At 39.9% G+C, this 20,518-nt stretch overlaps 1 long non-coding RNA gene across 1 annotated transcript in view; it reads right to left on the reverse strand.

Moving 5' to 3' along the window:
• Nucleotides 1–805: 805 nt before the first annotated feature.
• The window catches only part of LOC114000617, a 29,567-nt gene continuing 9,854 nt past the window's right edge, over nucleotides 806–20,518 (reverse strand). The window contains exon 3 of the long non-coding RNA XR_005565581.1: nucleotides 806–898. This is a non-coding gene — a long non-coding RNA (uncharacterized LOC114000617). The remainder of the gene's footprint in view (nucleotides 899–20,518) is intronic.

Consider the following 20,518-nt stretch of genomic DNA (forward strand, 5'->3'; position numbering starts at 1 on the left):
TATCAGGCCAATTCACAAGAACTGCTGACCAGCTGAAAGTCCTTTTGGCCTTATCTGGAAATATTTAGCACTCTTAAGGCTAGTTAGACTTAAAAGCCATCATAATTTAATGCTATAAATTAAATTTGAATATTCTGCACTTAACTTTTTTAGCCTCTGACCTTCTTTTGGAATCAGCAGAAAGGCACCAGCACTAGCTGAACCTCTAGTTACATTAAGAAAATCTTCCTGTGTGCCTCTGTTTCCATCGGTTATCATAAAGAAACGGATACAGTTCTCTCTTTTTCTGTTGCTTACAGTGATAGTGATAGCAGTATCAAACACACCTATCTTACTGCTGTAGGAGAAGCCCAAAAGCTCCCATTCTAGGCTCTGAAAATCATTAATGCAGCTGGTGGCTTTCAGAGTGCATCAACAAAGGGAGAGCATTGTTCAAGTGTGTGGGTACACACACACACATGGGCCGGGAAAGTGACAAAGAAAGAGCCAGACAATATATACTGTAATTCTCTGAACATGAATGCAGCAACCAGCCACATTTAGGGCAGATAGACAGTCATGTCACAGTAGTGTGGAGTCAACTGTGTTAGTTCCGTATCTAGCAAGGTGGGGTAACAGGTTTCATATAGCAAAAACTACCTCTGGGGAAAAGGAAAGCAAAGGTGAGGATGAGGAGTTTTGCACCTGCCTGGAGATACCTTAAAAGTAATTTTAATTAATCTGATATATAAGATATTTTTAAAAATACCGAAATCAGGAAAATAAATAAATTAACTGAAGAACAAAAGGCTTAACTTACTGAATAAGACAGCACTTTAAGAGGTTTCTCCACTTTCCCTACTGTAAAGCACTTCAGAAAAATTCAGCCACTGAGCTAGTGCTTTTCTTGACCTTTTTGCTGAAAGAGAGCAGAGTAAAAACAGGAAACAGCTAAAATGATACGCATTAAAGATGCTTCATGTTAGGAAAGTCTTTTGAGTCACTCTTGCAAATTCATTCTGTGTCAGATTTGCCAATATAATGCTTGCTAAAGACTATCGATTAACAGGAGCCCCAGTTAAAGCAAGCGTATTGCCTCTCAGCTGTTGCAGCAACACCATACACACCATACAATTCAGCTACGTAGCATTTGCATTTGTTGCTGGTTTTCCACACCCAAAAGCTCACTGCATGTCTTATGATTAATTTATAATGCCCTGAGTCCCAAGCAGATTCGCTCTGCTGATTGCCCTTTTCTTAACAATAACACAAATAAACATTGAAATAAATCTATTGTCTAAAGAATCCTTCCACTAATTCTGTTCTTTGATGGTTTGGTTGATTTAGTATAGCTAGGAATCAAGAGTGAAGTGGATCATAGCTTAATATAGAGTGTGGTTAATCTTCCCTTTGCATAATGCTGGTACACTATGGCCCAAATACCAGAGATTTATTTGATGTGTACATGCTTTCAAGCATTAGTAAACAAGTTGCAGCCCATTATGAAAGAAGAGCAGATCCAAACAGTTGTGAAGCTCTTTATGTACTAGATAGACACAGGCAGTGCAATATACTTACATCTGCTTGTATACTAGCTTTAAAATTTTGGACACTATTTCATCATGAAATATCACTCTAAAAATATGACTAAAAGTATGGCTGAGATCACTTCCTATGTCCTGATGCACTGTTGTCTGAATCACAACAAAACTGAGCAAGAGGCACAGTCTTCTTTTTCTCTTTTTCTTCCTTTAATTGATTTTATTCCTCGTAACATAGGCAAAAAGAGGAAGAACATATACTAGAGCCTCAGAAATATACAAACACATTCATTGCCATGGAAAAACAAAAGGGTTCTCTCACTTCTCATTTCTTATTCTTCCATTACTTTGAAGAATGTTACAGAACATACAGAAGTACTCTATCAAACATCACTTAATTTTTTACTACTTTACAAGACCTATTGAATAAATTACTACTGTACAGTCTCTTAACTAAAACATTTTTGTTGTTGTTAATGTACAAATTAAAACAAATTGGTCCTTTAGAGGCTGGATGTAAGAGCAAAATATTAACTGCAATAAAAATTATTTTTAATAATGAAGTTCCAAGCAATGGTACAGTGGAAGCACTTAAAGTGCACAAAAGTTACTTGCATGTGGCAATGCTCCCTGGATAAAAGACCCAGTGTGAGTCTACTTTTTTTTAACACACACAGGCAAAACTTACCCAAGGTGTACTGTTAGGTATCAATAAACCATTCTCACAATACAGTGCACTTTTCCTGCCTAGGAGAAGAACCATGATTCCATGCTCAGGCACTAGCTTTAGAGAATAGTACCTAACTCTTAGCACTGTCATGTACATATAGGATTTTCAGCAAGTCTCCCAGTGTTTATACTACACTCACTGGCCCCCTACACAGGCTACAAGTGCGTATCATCCATCACTTGCTGTCTCTGGCCTAGATTTTATCCTGGTCTGTCCTCAACACTAACTTGGGATGACTCAGGAACAGTTGCCTCTGATTTTTCCCCCCTTATAAATAAAGAAGCCACAAGAGAGACAAAGTTGGGGCGGGAAGCAGGAAAGACTCTTCAGACAGCAATTCAACTCTCATCTATAAAGGTATAGAAAACATACACTTCTGGAGCAAGCTGTTCAGATAAAGCCCTAAATCATGGTGGCAACTATCAAATGGACACGAAAGTATATGCCTGTGAAAGAGGTGCTGTGAGAACAAACATATCAGTGACTGAGAGACGCCAGGATACCACAAAAAAGTAACACAGTAAAAACAGAGGATGCCAATGTCTCAGATAAGCAGTTATGGCCATGTTTACTTAAACTGTTCTGCTGAGCTGTTCCCATTTCAGGCAGAAAACTTTGATTTAAGGAAGAGACTTGCAGTTCTGTCTTGATTTTTTTCCTCCTTCAAAGCATGAAAGAACTTCCTTTTTCAAAACTGATTTAACAAAGTTTACATCCAAGCCCTCTCAGTCCCAAAAATGTCAGATCTGAACTCTATTAAAAGCAGCAGTTAGTGCAGTAAAATGTTCCAACAGTAGGTTTAATAGCCTATAATATTTCTAATGCCCTACTGCATGAAGTCTATGATCTGGAAAACCAGCCAAGCACACCCACCCAAGAGCAATGTTACAGGGAAGACTCTTGTCTCCCTTGGCTATGGCCCTCTGCCACCACTTGCATGAGCAGACCAAGGACTCTCCAGCTGCAGAAAGCAGGCACACAGACCACCTCTCTGGCAAGAGGAAGCCTGAAGGAAGCAGACAAATTAGAAATGGAATTTGTGCCAAGCATGCAAGCATAGAGCTACTGTTTCAAACTTCAGGTCCTGCAGATGTGTTTTATTACTTGATTTTACTGGATCGTCCTTCTCCTAGCCCACTGATTCTCTCATATCTCTTACAGTTCCTCTCATCCATTTCTACCTCACATCCTTCAGGCTGGAAGATTGCTCAGATCAGTTTCCCTAGTTCAACCACTAACTCTCTTGCTGTCAGTGAGGACCAGAGCAGGCATCTGCCCTGAGCTCAGGTATGAGCAGCCTGCACACCAATATGTATTTTTCCCTAGATGGCCTAAAGGATGCTTGGGAAAAACATTTTGATGCAGATTTCACAGTTGCTGGTTGTGGCACTGGAAAACAGAGTTTATGCTGTCTCCTGACAAAACACCACACCGCATGTTCTTCTCTGTAAGGTGTACATGTAGGAAAGTAAAATACTTTTTTTAGTATCAGTATTAGCAAAGCAGAAACAGCTTCCTGGTACCTATTACAGCCGACTGGAAGCTAAAGTGATACTAATTATACAGTTCATTTGAATTCTAGCAAGGCTGCATGAGTCCTAGCATGAAGAGCACTGCCTGAGCAAACCCCCTGGCATGCACCTCCCTGCCACCACATGCGGGAAAGGCCCATGCCAGGGGTACACAGCTAGGAAGGGCAGGCAGCTTTCCTGCCTGCCCCATGGACACAGCCCACTGCTCCTCCTCCATCACCCTGCACCACAGCACCAACAAGCACAGGACAGGAGCAAGGCCGTCCTCATCCGAGCAAGAATTTACTCCCATCTCAGCAGATTTCTAAGCATCAAACCTTATGCTGAAGAGCATCCTCCACTCCCTTGCCAGACTGACTGCTCAAGGTTAAGCAAAGGTATGGATGACTCTGCAGCTCATTCTACGTTATCATGCCAGTGGGTTGATGTGGATTTGCAACGAAGCAAGAGAGGCAGCACACTCAGATATGAACCAGGTTGAACCTTCAGGAATGGTTTCTCCTGTTTCAGGGCCATCTACTAGCACTGCAGTGGAATTTTTAAAGAACAGTCAGAGATAGTGCAAAAAAAAGGATTATTTGCATGTATCTAAATAATGAAATGAGGTGGTTTTCACTTCCATGCTTCAGTATCTCAAAAATGGCCAGGAGAGTATTATCATTTACTACAAGGTATGACAAATGGATGGATTCCCACAAATACTAACACTAACAGTTTATTCTCTTTTATAACGAAAAAAAGCAGAAAATATTTTATTCCAAAGGATGATTTCTCCAGCAAACTCTCAAGTTCTGTGAAAACAGCCATAACTACAACACTACTCACAGAATGTTTGGTAACTTTACAGAAGATGCTGTATGTTAAACATTAGTTTTTAAATAAATTCACTAAGCTACCCTACTGTGTTTTAGAAGTCACCCCATTTAACTACTATATTAGATCAATAAAGAATTTTGGATAAGAAAAATTGCACATGTAGTCAAAAAGAAGGACAGAGATGTTAATTGACTCAAAATGGATGGGAGAAAAGCAGAAAAAATTACATGAAAATGAAAATGTTTAATTAATATTCTAAAAAAAATGAGCATACCAAAAAGATAACTTTCATGATCTCTTTTCACCTCAGAAAGGCTGAGCAGGCTTTCAATCTTTTTCCATTTGCAAGCTCCCTAAGGTAATTTCCCCGATAAAAGTGAAGCATACCACAGAGCAACTGCACCAGCTGACAGCTAGCTTTGTTTCTTGAGTCCCTGCTCTTCAGAGGTAGGCTCCAACCAACAGGCTCACAGACCAGAGTCACTGGTCCCTATTGCCACCACAAACTAAAAATCACCATTATCCTGCAAACCAATTAACCCATGCAGCCAGGAACACGCTGCTGCTCACAACCTCGAGCGAGAGCTGTTATGCACGTGCGGTGGAACACTGTTGTATCCAGTTAGCCTAAAGGGGCAGCATTCCTAAAGGGTAGAAAAATTTAGTTAATAGATATTATGCAACATTTGGGGTGTATTTAAACAAACTCCAGGCTTAGCAATTAATTGCCTTAAAATTTTCCGGGTATCCTGAAACCATGCATAAGGTGAGCAGGCTCACAGGCAGCCTTGGCATCGCTCGTTCCTCTTTCAACCACATCCCAGCTGCACCACTGGCATCGAGAACCAACAAGCTCCCAAGAAAAACCTGACCCTGCAGCAGCACAGAGCAGCAGAAAAATCCCTGTGAGGAGCAGCTGCTGCTCCAGCACAGTAGGATCACGGTGGTCCCACAAACAGGGAACACCTTGCCCACTGCATGTCCATGTGCCATCACTCCAGGAGTGGCACACCGAGGCGTGGCTGGGACTCAGAAGGGCAGATAGGGCAGGGCAGGGGCAAGCAGCCAGCCTTGAGCCCATGGATGCTTGGGAAGACATGGGTGGTGGAGTTCCTCCAGAAGCTCTGCAGCCAGGGGCAACCCCAGGGCCTTCTCTGACCCCAGGGGCTTCAGGAAAGACTCAACAGGCCCCGTCACCAGCAGCTCATGGAAGAGTACAGCGAGGGCAGGAGATACCCCTGCACCACCACCCCCAGGGGAGTCAAATGCCCAAAATGCAGTGGATTGGCTGAAGTTGGGGAATGAATTTATCACAGAAGCTACTGGAATTCCTGCAGGAGTAAGATACAGCTGTAATGAATACATCGCTATACTCTTTCTCACATAAAAATTCCCCAAAATACCACATACAAAACAGCCTCATCAAATGCAACAGCAAAGGGCAGGCAGGAGCAGGTGGGAAAAATTAAAATCTGGTCATCTGCACCCAGGCAGTTTCTAGTCTCTGAGTAGCAAACAGGCACATGAGGCCCCAGTTTTCACAGTGTAACGTGAAAGAGCCTTAATACTCCCATAACGCACCCTCAGAGTCTCCAAAATGTACCCCCGGGAAGGACATCTCCCATAGTTTGAATCCCCTACTCCCTAGGGTTCACATATAATCAGGCAGCTCTGACCAGAGTCATGAGCAAGTTATCTCTCCTCAGCCAAGTGATGTCAGGTAAAACATTTCCAGATCGAATTGCATGAGGCTCTCTGGCCTTGCATGCACCTCTTCCTAGCTGTTTCTCCATTTTTCTGAGAGGCTTCAGTACTTCACACATATTAATGAACAGTACCGCTGTAATGCCAAAAAAACAATTTCTGGGTCACAGTTCTGACTATAAGGTTTTAAAATCACTAGCTGTCAAACTCACTCCCAAGCTGGCTAAAGATTCAACTTTGAAAGCAAATACTAATAACTATTTAGAAGAGGAAGGCTGTGGACAGTTACACCTCGGGGTATTTCCAGAAATGACAAATATTTTAAAAGGCAAATTCACAAATTCTGCAGCATATATAATTTGAATACCTAGTGTACATCCTGGCCATATACTATATTGCAAATACCACAGTGCAAACAATTTTTTCAAGACTACATATATCCCCAGTGACACACTAGAATGTAGTTTTAAACAATAATACAAAGATAAAAGCATGTTGTATACGGCATGCTTTGGAGCAGTTACCATATGCTCTGTCAATAATCTATGGATTAATAGGGCCCTGATGCACAATAACACATTGGCCACTCAGAGTTCCATGGAAGATTACTCCATTCACCACAACAATTAGCTGAGGTTTAGGCATATGTCACAATTTTTCATTCACATTTTTAACTTGGTCAGCTCTAAGACACTACTGTTGGAGTTTAGAGTTTTTTTCTGTAATTCTTAATTCCTTTAAGGTCTGATCCTAATTCCACTAATTTGCACTAACATCAAGGAAGCAGGTTCAGACACTAAATCAGAAGGTTAACAATCTACTTCTATGTTCCTTTGAGAACCTATAGTATGGAATTTTGAAAAAACATATATTTATTTAACCTATTATCCTACCACTGATAGTAGATGTAGCTGATACTCTGGGAAACAGTTGTAGAGATAGAGGAAGTACAGGATATAAAAAAAAGCAATTTGTTTCAGTATGATTACTCCCAGTTTGGGCTGTGTTTCTGGGCAGTTAAAAAATCAAGACACTTTTCTAAATCTTGGCATTAGGAACAGGCAGTAAAATAGATCTATATAATCATCTGCAGCAGCAACCCATCTTGTAACAGGCCAAAGTCTCACAAGTATTTTATTTTCTTGATTTTTATTTAGAACAGGTCTAGATTGTTGGGTGAATAGCTGGCCACAAAATAAAATGTTATTTACTAGCTACAGCCTAACCTAGGATGTAGGAGGTTCACCTTCCACTCTTTGTAGCTCTAGGGGCTCCCTGTACAATCACCAGCATTTGTACATGAGGAAAATTACTTCAAAATAACAACATACTGGAAAGCTTCCAAGACAACATTTTCCATTCCTTCTGTACATGCTGTGAATCACCTTACAAACAGCACAGCCCCAGAGAATAAGATCTCCAATGAGTTACTATCTTATCCAGGTCTCCTTTGTGAAAATGAGATCGTGCCTAACAAATTTAAGAACTCATTGGGGCAGGCTAAAATGCCATTGGCATCACCCCAGGGTCAGGAGTCTGCCCAGTTTTTACATGGCAGCAGGGGATTTGCATTTCTTAATATAAGTGCTGTTGTTTCACCCTTTGTACAGGAATGCCAACGACTGCCAGGGACGTGTGATTCCCCATAATCCCCCTGCAAAATGTACCTCAGAGGGGTTGTTCCTGTGTAGGTTACCACCACCGAGACACAAAGGCTTTGCCATGGTTCTAGTGAAATGCCTGACTTTTTCTACCTACAGCAGCAACACGCAGCTAAAGGGAGCTGCTCACACTTGGCAAAGCAGAATAGTGTCACTTTGGCATAAATATGTTGCAGCTATGAGTATACAAATATTTCAGAAGGTAAACTGCACTTTGGTTTTGGTTGGTTGGTTTTTAAATACATACCTATCTTTTTAATTTGTCTGGTAAGCAGTTTGTGCAGAGAGAAGCATTATACAGTGCAAAAGTATGCTAAAATTGCATTTGCATTCTAAAGATAAAAATTACCATTAATCACGTCTGAAAATAAGAGAGTCTGAAAGCACAAGATATATTTTTGAAGGGAAAAAGCGGTCACAACTACCAAAACACTTTCAGAAAGGAGGCTGACAAATTTTTCCTTCCTGTCCTCAAAAAAATAAAACTCCTTTAACTAGCTTGCACACAGCTAAACAGCTAAAACCAAACTGGTGCAACCTATATTAACAGTACAAAGTCAAAAATGTGCTCTATGTACTCCATTGACAAGGAATTTTGGAAAGAAATGTACCTATCAGCGCTACCACCAGCTGAATGACTTACCTAATCATCTACATAACAACATGATTGCCAAAAGCCACCAAGAGATTTCTCAACAGGGGGGACCATCCACATCAGCACTGCACTGCAGTGACTCACAGAACAGAAACATTCCTGTTTCTTTGCATGGGCTTGGCTTGGGCTGGCCTCTTCTACTTGCAAAGTATCATCAGTAATTTTCACCAATCTCTATCTTTATTTTGTATCCTCTTTGAAGGAAGTTTGTTACAGTATGAATACAAAGAGGACACAGTCCTTGGACTCCATCATGTAGGTAGGCTGAAACTTGCTGTGTATTTGTATGTGAAGTGATGTATTCTGATTTCACCACACATTGCTGTAAGAACCAAGAAAGTCTTAACAAACTAATAGTAAGGGATTGTGCACACACTCATATGCACACAGACGTGGAGAGAGCAAGCTTGCTTGTTAAAAAGAAAGGGAAAGTTAGCCCTACTTTACGTTTAGAAAAGAAAGGTCTCCCTTTAATAAAGCAACCCATAGCCAAATCACAACCTTACAGAAGATAACTTACAGTGCACCTCAAGCAAGTTGGCAAATGGATATCAAAGACTCCCACGCTCTTTTCTTGAACCCACATCCACTCATGCATTTGTACAAGTGAATCCAAAACACTTTGTAGCCCAGTGCTATCAGCCTTTTTTGAAACAGTCTTCATCAAACTGCAAGCGGGGGAGGAAGGGGGAAGACAAAAATGACAGAGACATCTCTTCGCTTCCAACAATACCTGCACAGATATTCCCAAAACTGGATATAAAATATCCAATCTTGAAAGGTAATTTTGCCCCAGTTTTCAAAAGGTCTTTTTTCAACCTATCAGAAGAGCTTTAAAATTCTTCTGTCTTTACCTGATCAAAATGCTGTCCTACCTCCTGCAGTCCTGGCATTCTTTGTGGTGAAACTGTTTCAGTATCAGTATTAATATTCAAATGTCAAGTTTGTGACACTACATTTCCTGTGCTATTTAAAACAGTCAGAACAATTATTATCCATGAAATATGAAACAGTAAATTTTTGCTACCTGCTTACAATCTCAGCAGCCCTAACTGGGGCAGAACAGCACTTACACCAGTCACATGCCATTTTACATAGAAATGTACTGTTCAGCTTTTCTAGCAGTACTCATGCATTTCCCCAAATTTGATTTTGTTCTTTCTAGCAAAGCTACACATTTATTCTTTTTCTGAAGTGCACCAGCGCAAATAGATATTTTCTGAATATCTATCAAATTTATAGCATCTAGTATTTCAGACTTTCGTTCCAAATATATTCCCTATCTGATAGCAACTTTTACATATAGTAAACCACTGAGCTTTTTTGTTTGTTTGTTTTTAATATTTATAGAATAGTAATTCTGTCCTTTGTAGATTCTACTGCTCTTAAAAATATTTTGTTGTTTTTTTTTTTCCTGTTTCAGTACTTAGTTGAGTCTCTGTCTTTTGTCATTACCTAGACTGTGGTCACACATCTTTGGCTATAAGGGGTATTTTTATTGTAACATGTAGGTGTCTTTAAAAGCAACATATGTTAGAGCTGCACAGCTGAGAATGCACCAAACTGTCACTCCTTTCTGTCAAGTTGCCAAAGTTTTGGAGAAGCTTCTATATAATAGTACAAACTTAAAATAATGAATTAATAATAATACATACACAGAAAGGCACATGTTAAGGCCTTTTTCTCTGTGACAGAGAACAGCTTTATGAGGAAAACTACACAGAGCCTTACACTAACAGGGAACACTATAAAGTGTAAATCAAAATGAAATATCCAAAATATCTTAAGGAAAGCTTTATTTTCAGTGTATGGCCTGATGATGCCATAAAGTACTTCAGTATCACTGTACAGGTCAGTTATTTCCACTATTCTCCCTTCCAAAACTAGAGGGTGATTTCAGAACATGTACACTCAGTCTTAATTCACTCCAAATTTGAGCCAAAGGGGTCTGATTCTAATACTCCAAAAGTCAACAGGAGGAAGCCAGTGGGAATGGGGCCTAAAACAACATGTCTACAGTAGTCAACAATTCTGAGTTATATAAATACTTGCTAATATATCTATATTGACTGGTCATCAACATTTCCATTATAATCCTTGTACTTAGGGATGTCTGTATGTTGGATGCTATCCATGTTTCTCGCCAGCAAGCTGAATTATTTTTGAGTGATACAAGGCACTCCCTCTCCTCTGGAGACCTGCAGACAACTAACAGAACCCTCATTTTTCACACAAATTAATAAGATACTACCATCTTCGGCTGAATTCCAGTTTACCTGCTTTGCTACAATGTGCTTTTGCAGGGCCATAAAAGGAAGCTTTGGGTTTGTTTCAGGAAATCAAGGGCTACCAGATTTTTCACGTAGTATGTCATCACGTGAAATCATCAGGGCTAGAAATGCAACAATGAAGTTTAAACAACAGCTTGTGAATAATGTGTCCTGCAATTCTTCTTCATTCTGTTTACACTGCATTGAGAGTTATAAATGAAGTAATAAACAGCAAAACCTAGTCTGCCAAAATAAGGAGCCTCTCACAAATGCTTTTAGAAAAAACAGATGGGGTAATACTAACATCACAACAGGTATCCTTCCCACTCCTATCAGCAAAACCATCCCTGAATTTGATCTCCTGTTGCACTCGGAAAGACAGTTATGTTTGTCTACAGAGCCTCAGCACTATTATAGCTGAACTCATTATTTTAAAGTGTTTGAAGTACCTTGAGCATAACAGAAGACACAGAAAAACAAATTCCATTAGACAATATGCAATTCATACTAATGTTATTTAATTCACATCCACAACATAAACTGAAGCTGTTCCAAAAACCAAAATTGGTATATTTTGAGAAAAAATACTGGGAGCAAAACATAAAGCTTGACTTAGTTTAATCAACCTACCAACACAACTTCATGTATCATTCTAAAATGATCCCAAGTCTTCCTTCTCCCTTCTGCTCCTGGAATGATGCTAATATTAGGTCCACCAAACTACACGGATCAAGAATCAGCCCTAGAAGTAATTCTTATTTCTGCAGAAATCAATTGTTAGGGGGTCCAATAGCAACAGTTTTTAAGAGCATTGTGATGTGAGTGGAACTGCTTCATGCACTACTTGAGCAGTCTAGCCGAAAGAATGGGCGTACATGTTACCCTTAGCTTTTACAGTGAAATATGACTGTTCCTTCTCTTGCCCTTCCAGGATTCCTCTGTACCTGCTAATTTAGCTTTGGCCCCGCTGGGTGCCTAGAAACCGAACCATGCAATGTACAGGCACTTGCAAAATGGTCCTACCAATACCCCCCTGAATTTCCAACAATTTGCCCACATAAGATACAACCCTGCTGAGGAGAACTTGCTTTGAGACCACAGAGCACTCTGCTCTGTAGAAGCTGGGCCAGAAACAGCATGACAGACACCAGCAGGTAACACAGGACTAGCTAAGTGAGGTGAGGTGAACCCTGTGTGGAGGTTCATGACAGGCCTTCTCCATGGCCGAGGCTTCTCAGTATTTTTTCTGAGGTACAAACACACAGAGTTTATGCACTTATGTTGTCAAGTTAGCAGCTTTGCTCTCAGTAGTAACCACAACTTCTTTTGAAGTCTTCAACTGAAGTTAAGAGATGACCCAGGTCAGTATTCATACATCACACACCACCGTGTTTCTCAAACACAAGAAAAAAAAAAACAAACCAGCAACAAAAAGCCTAGCTACAGAGTAAACACCACTTACACACACCACAAAAGCTCTTATTTTCCATGCCCATCCAAGAACACAGATTGTCCAAAGACTGAATACTGGCTTTCCACAAAGGACCTCTGAGCCCATATGAGTGTCTCAGCTCCCTGCCAACCTGCCTGCTCCTAACAACCAGGCACTTGCACATAACAGAACTGTCCTCAGCCAGCTACAGCAATGCACTTAGCATCCAGACAGTGGCTTCTTTTCATTCCATACCTTCTTGTGCAGGCCTTTGTAAAAACACACACACAGAAACTTTACTAGCATGGAGGGAAATCAGTGCCTACATCTGCAAAGCGCCGTGTTGCTAGCCAGAGACAAGGAGCGCACAATTTGACGCTGAATGACTGCCAGCAAGGAGGAGTCCCAGCTTAAGGCCTCGAAACCGCTTGGAAAGCTGTTGCCTGGCTGATTGCATCCCCACTGAAAGGGTAAGGCTTCGGACCAGTGTGCACAGCAGATTAGACGCATGGCTCCCATCACCGCCAACAGAAGCTGCAGAGCTGAGCCGACACACGTACTCTGCAAGTACACCCTGGTGCGTACTCGCACTGTAACGCGCCTCCGAGCGACACTGCTATGAAAATAACTGCCATTACCACTGAAACTGTAGCCCACGGGCAGGGACCATAAATACAAGCTAAACTCCCTCTGAAACGAACTGGTCCTTAAGAAAATTTTAACACCAAGTGAGAGTTGTGGTAAAACTCCCATCAAAAAAAAAAAAAACAAAAAACAAAACAGTAAGGGCAGCGTCTCTCTGAAAAAAGGGACAATTTGGCATTTGCAGCGTGTTCAAGCTGATTCCTTGCCAGTAACTATTCAAAAAAGACCACTTAACAAGCAAACAGGTCTTCAGCACAACAAATAATAAAAAAGAGAGCAAAGCTTGTGCTATTTAAATATCATGAAACATTCTGCTAATCATGCACAGATGGAAGTACAGACGCTTCTGCCAGACGCCTTGTTCAGAAACTTTGCTCTATTTTTAATTATTTGATGCACAGAGGACCTGTTTGCTGATTAAAAGGGCACTGCCTTAAAAAGGACTCCATCAATATGGAGTCTAGCCTTGTTTTTAACAGAGGACTTTAAAAGTAGTAACTCATGCCTCCGAGCTCCCTGCACCAGTTTTTATAATCTTATAAGCATGTGGTTGGGGTTTTTTTCAGATGTTTCTCTCACCTTGGGAAACTGCCTATATAAAGAAAAAGTGAAACTAACTATATTCAAGTTACTGTTATATTCACTGAGTAAAACAACTTAGAAAATGTGTATTTTCCTCTAATATTCCTTAGTCTGTATCTTTTTATTGTTACTTATAATAAGAAGGGTTATCAATTTCCAGATAAAAGCATTATTTTTGATGGTTTTCTCTTTTGTCAAAAGCCTACTTTTTTGAGAAAACGTATAAATTCGAGAATTATCAACCAAATATTTACCATTGTTTTTTTTTAAATCTGCCATAGCCACAATATTATTCCAACTGTCAGTTCGTGCCAAAAGCACACTGATACACCCACACACAAAAAGCAAAAAACCCTCACATATTTTCACTTCACACCTTAAGTGAACCTCACTCATTCAGTGGTTGCTTCATTCCAGTACTTCTCCATAGCAGCCCAGGAATTTTTCCTTCTCTGAAGAACCTCACTCAAAATGCATACTATGTCAAATTTATTTTCTTTTTCTGAATGAAGTCCTTTTCAAAAATTCTTTTTTTTATTTAACTTACATTTTATCTTGGAAGTTTCCTTACACATTACTACAGAACTTTACCACTGGATCAGAGTCATCATATGAATAGAAATGGAAGCCCAAAGAAGAGTGCCCAAGCTGCTACTTTTGCCCCATCAGTATGATACGTGAAAAGGGTATTATATTTTTTTAAATTTACATTAACAGTTTGAACTATTGCTATTACACAGTAAAAGAATCCTTCCATTAGCAGATCACATGATAACAAAGTAATAGTGACCCCATTATTTTATGAACAAATGACCCAAAGAGAGTGGCTCCTGTCTCATGCTCAGGTACAGAGAAAATAACTGAATGAGTTTTGGGTTTGTGGGTTTTTGTTTGGTTTGGTTTTGTTGGGTTTTTTTTACAATGCCAGCATGTAATACTATACAAACAAATATATGCTACTGATTTGTTAGAGATCAGCAGAAAAGCTGTATAAGCAAGATGTCTGCTGAAGAGACACTGCAGCAGAAGCCAGGGAAGACTGGCAGGGGCATACGGACTGAAAATCCAATGTTCAGCCAGGGAAACAGGCACCCACAGAGAAGCTTCAGAGAAGAAATAAAGGGTCTTTACCCGTGAGGAGAAGAGGAAGGCTGCATGGAGTGAAAGGCTTGTTCAGGCAGGTCATTGGGGTTGCAAAGCTCAAAATCCAGCAATTACTAACTAGGAATGGAAGTAAATGAAATAACACTCAAATTTGTGTTTCTGAAGAAAACTACTGAGGTATTGAAACACTCTAAGCAGAAATACATTTTAGACACATAGAAACACACACACAAAAAATCAAACTAAAGAAAAGGCCAACACACAGTCTAAGTATCATGCAGGTAACACACCCAGCAACGGAGCTGTACAAGTAGGTCAGATATGCAGCAGCAAGAATTGCTGAGCATGGGAGAATCTTGGTAGAGAAGGCAGTAAGGAGAAAAATTAATTGGTCAGCAATAAGAGAATGAAGTCTGGAAATGGTTAAAACAGGACAGAAAGATAAAAAGGCAAAACACTGCTTGAGCTATATAAAGAAAAATTAGTCTAATTCACCAACACATCCACCTGAACCATGACAAGAAAAGAAGATTGATGACACTTGACTAAGAAACAGCTTTCACTCCCTTTCCACTTGGAGGAAAAGCCAAGCGAATGCTCTACTGCTGCCAAACAAGCAGTGTCTGATCAGAAATGCTGACCTGCCAGCAACAGCTCTGAGTCCAGAGGGCCCTGACACACCCTGGCGACCCTAAGCTCCATCACACAGCATTTACACCCTCATGGCTCCATTTAAACCATCCAAGTAACTAACAGAGGTGGAAACCTGACCTCTTCTTTCACCTAGCCTTTGGCTGAGCACCTCAGTGCAATGTGGAACACATGCAGTTCACGTTTAATAAGATGAGGAGCATAAAACCCCCGGCTGCTGCAGCACTACAGGTTTCATAGAGACACTCTGGCTGAGCTGTGTGAACAGCACCAAACACTGCAGCCAGCCAGCTGACAGCTCAGATAAACGCTCTTCATAGCAGAGCTGCACACATAGCAGAAGTGTGTCTTAGTTTGCATTTCTCCCATTCCATACAGCCAACATGACATTCAACAAGTTTGACTCCTTAGGTAACGGGTGTACTTGATTGCTGATGTTTAATGCAGTTCTGATGTTTACTATAAACCTTCTACCCACTTCAATTTTCCTTAGGGCTCCTTCTAGCTGTAAGCTAACAGATAACAACATCTGGACAATACCATCACGTAATGTCATATTTTCACTCAGGAATTACTTTAATTTCCTCAGTCACTACACACCATATTTCCTCTGAATCTGCTACTGTGAAGCAACCAAAACAAACTAGTGGTGATCAAAAAATGGTAGGATGCACCCATGCTGGTTTGTATCACTCTCACAGCTGAAGACCAGGCAACAAGACTTAGTTATTCTGTCATCTAGTGCAAATATTCAGTCCTTTCGTTATTGCAGTATCACATGTATTTTAAGACAGTATGTAACATACTTGCGAGCTATCCAAACACATACACAGTGCAATTTTAAACTACAGATCTATGGTAGAGGTCTATAAACTTCACCATCATCCTCTTTCTCCATAAAATAGAACACAGATGTGTTACACATACTGACATGTCACTTATCTCCCCACAATTTAATTAAGCAACTGTCAAGTTCACAAAGGAAATCACAAGGGATTTTCAAGACTGTCATTAACAACAGAAATATCAGGCCAGATCACAGCAGAGATCCAAGAAAGTTTAGCAAGCCTGCTAAGTAGGAAACCTGAAACTCTAACCCTAATTCAAAGAGGACACAGGCAAGTCCAATGTAAAGAGGTGAACCAGCTCCTCAGTTCTGCAAACAAGGAGATGCAAAGGCAAATAATTTGACCAGATGTATACCAGGTCATCTTTGGCTAGTCCATCAGCCAGTGTTGCTCACAGAGGACTCATTATAGTATGGCCCAGGGCAGCTGTGGAAAAAGGGAAAGAGAATCCAGATGAAAGAAACACAGTATCTAGGATGTATCAGTCTCTCATTTGTAATAAAGTAAGAGGAAGGTACCATTGAGTGCCAGGGAGAGAACAGCAGCTGTCAACAGAAAAACCGTCTCCGTACGTTAATCGTTGGGTTTTCTTTGTTTTCAACCAGATGCCCAAATCTTAAGACATTAATATGTAATTAAAATCTTGTGTTAAATGAAGATCACGTTCACAATATTCATATGTTACTGTTTTATTAATAGAAATAGTATTGGTGCATTCACTTAAGAGTTGGACTTGATGATCCTTGTGAGTCCTTTCCAACTCGGAATATTCTGTGATTCTGTGTATTGGTGTTTCTAGGGTCGAACATTTTAGTCTAAAATTCAATCTCAGTAACAAGCAACACTGCCTCCCCTTGCTGAGGGAAGAAAATACCCCGGGCCAAATATGTAGTCTTTTAGTACAACCTCTTCTGAAATCATAGGCAGTGCTGTCCAAGCGGAGTCTCAGCCTTTGGGGAAATGCTGCTAAGCCTGGAGAGAGTGTTTCACAGGTGGACAGACCATCTCTGAGTAGGCAGTTGAAGACTGGCCTGAATCACCATCTAATAACTCTTTGGCTGCCTCTGGAAAATGAATGTGACATCACAGCTCGGGATGTAGGGCCCTTCACAACAGCTATAATGGTTCGTAGAAGGATTTGTCAAGGGACAACTCCCAGCAGTGTAAGCAAACCTTCATATCACAGATGGGGCATTTTGCTCACAGTCATATTTCTTTTCTGATTCTTACAGAGGATTTCAGTTTTCAGCAATGCCTATACAGCACTACCTGAGACACCTTGACTCATTAAAAAATTAAATAGGATAAAACCTAAAATGGTTCAATGACCTTCTGTGGGGCTTCAATTGCTTGTGTTGTTATGCTCTCTACTTACTGCATTTTACAAAATCTGAAATTTTATATGTTTTGCCCTCTTGTATCTTTGCTTTTAAAACACGACACACTCTCTTAAAAAAAAAAAAAAATCCAAAAAGGAAAATGGGACACTTTTCTGTATTAAAAATTAAAAAAAAAAAACCAAACCCAAGCTACAGCAAACATACAGATAGATAGAAAGTAAATGTGTTCATATTTGAATTTTGTACTTCAAGCCACCTTTGATCAACTTGATTAGTAATCCTTTCAAAAAGATTTTATAGCTGGTGTACTTCAAGAACACAATTAAAGTAGATTAATCTGCTCTGCATTATGTGTTTCATAAAATTACTGTTCCTCTGATCAATTTTGCTAAAAAACACATGTAACTATCTACCATTTTTCTCATTGATAAAACAAGCTTGTGACACAGCTTTCAGTACTGGCCAAGCAACAGCATTGTGAATATCTAATAAATCAGCAAGCCCGATGATGCAATGTCATGTGAGCTAATACACAAACTACTACACTTTTTATTCATGGGAAAAAAAAAATAGCCCAATTCTCAGCTTATAGCACCGACCTGGAAATCTACAGGTATCAGTATCTGTGAAATAATGCCACCAGCTAGTCAAAGTGACTGTAGCTGATCCATAAACCCTTCTCTACTGAAATCAGTAAAAAAGTCTTATTCAAATTCAACAGTATGGTTTTGCATGGCTGAATTTCAGAGATACTGTAATAAACAGGACCCATCTGATTCCTGATCTGCAAAAGAGACTCACTTTGACCTTACCATGACTGCCATGAGCAGGCTGATGTCACTTCACCCCATAAATCCCCTCGCCTGGCGCTGTAGCTAAGCACTGTTGAACTCAGGTACCCTCTAGAAACACTGTGATGTTGTAATTAGCAGTGAGACTCCCAATGCATTCCCCAGCCAGATACAACAGTTGCTGTGGCCACTAGAGTAAAAGAATGTGAAAAGGGATTGGGGAAGAATGAAAAAGACAGGTAACGGCAGAGAAAACACGGTAAAAACTTATCTGTCTCATATTAAAAGAACACAATAATCACCAGGAATCAGCTGAACTGTCAGATAAGTATTACAAGAAACAGTAGGTTTTTTAAAAGAAAAAAAATTCCATTAAATTGATTATTTCAGTGGAGAGGAGCAATGATACACAGAAGATATAAGCTTTTGCTTCTTGATGTCTAAATTACATTAGGTTTAGTTTTGTCTTTTTTTGAGAAATTATGTATTTAAGATTCTGTTCGCAGTGTAACAGTAATCTAAACCCTTCCTTTATTTTTTGGCAAAAGCTGTGCATCACTCACGTTCAGCTGTTAACTGTGAACTGTTCACATCTTAGTGGTGTTTCAATGTTCCTATGGCAAGGCTAAATAGCATTTCTAAAACAATGATATCCCCAGGCCTGCACTGTAGTTTCTGAAGCACAGATTAAGCACAGTATTCTGCCCAACAAGCTCATCACTGTTAAGTAACTCATCAGAAAATAAAGAGGGAATTATCAAATGGGAATTGCCAAGTAATTAGTTCTCTGAAGCAGATGACATACAACTGTTAAAGGGAGGGGCTTCCCTGTTAGTCATATGTCAGAGTAGAGCCTACTAATCTGTAAATAAAAATGCAGTACATATGATTAGTGCCAAGGGGTTTCTAACAGCTAGTGGTACATGGAGAATAAAGTTACAACTTCTTGTACTGTAATAACCTACTAGGATTTTTTTTTTCTCTTGTATACAGTGAATTTTCAAACCATTCTGGATCTGCTTGTTGTCAGACTACTTTGGAAAAGCTATGAATACAGCACAGTATCAAGAAGGGAATGTGTTCAGGGGCTACGGAAAAGAAGAAATGCCTTTACTATCATATACATTAGAAAATATCACTTTCTATTCAACTGCTACACATGGCACTGAAAAGGAACTGCACGAAGAAGAAAATATTCACAAGTACGAAATATCTGAGCACAGTAAGGGATTAGGCCTGTTAAGACTTTCTTTTAAGTAGCTGGCCTCACAGAAATGTTAAACATACAAAACTGCAATGGCCTTCATGCCTTTGGGTATGTGACAAACAAAAATATGGTAACAGTCACAACCACACTCCAATATGAGTGAGAAACACTTTAACATTTGTACTTTTTTACAGTGCAAGAAGTGACCCAAAAAATCCTAAAGTCAGGTTTACAGCTAGTTCTAAATAAGTAATTGATGAGAAAATAAAAAAGCAATTATCAAATTTAGGGTTTGCCTCTATCACTGTCTCACTATGAGAAACCCCTTAGTCAACACATTTAAATCCAGATGCTGCCACCGGGGCTAACTTTTGACCAAAACTATACCCGCTGATACAGAAGGCTAACTTTCACCCAAAACCATACCCAAAACCATGCCCAGGAGGGGGGCACACACACAGACTCAGGCGTATACACAACTTCATGTCACATCTAGTCACCTCACCACTTTTCGGCCCCCAGGACACAGAAGCTCTCCAACTCTCTCATACTTACACTAACATCCAAAAGCCTACACCTTGAAAGTAATGCTAACAAGTTGCAGAGCATGGGACAGCAAGTTTCTTATTCCATTTGATACACCTTCTTAAAACACCAAGGTGGAAGGTGAATCAAACCTCAGATTGTGGCTTGTATCACATTATGAACATGTGTCTTGTATTTTTATGTAGACAGACCACTACACACAACTGCATTTACACTTCGGACTGTGTATGAAACTTTCTATCAGTCAGACACCAGACCTTCAGTATCTGCTGAAGGAACAACAGAGCAAAAACATGAAAGGTTACAGCTGAGGTGAGGAGACCACAAAGCCTCACATCTCAATGCCTGCACTCACAGCATTTCATTTAATTTACCTTTGAGTTACCCACGCACAAAACAAACAATTTGAAAAAATAAAATTATTTCTAATTACTATCCTATTATACCTAGTTCACAGCTCCATTTCACCTGTGCTCTTTACATG

Source organism: Pipra filicauda, unplaced genomic scaffold, assembly GCF_003945595.2.
Source record: "Pipra filicauda isolate LSUMZ 115617 unplaced genomic scaffold, ASM394559v2 scaffold49_size4853605_pilon, whole genome shotgun sequence".
NCBI lineage: Eukaryota > Metazoa > Chordata > Aves > Passeriformes > Pipridae > Pipra > Pipra filicauda.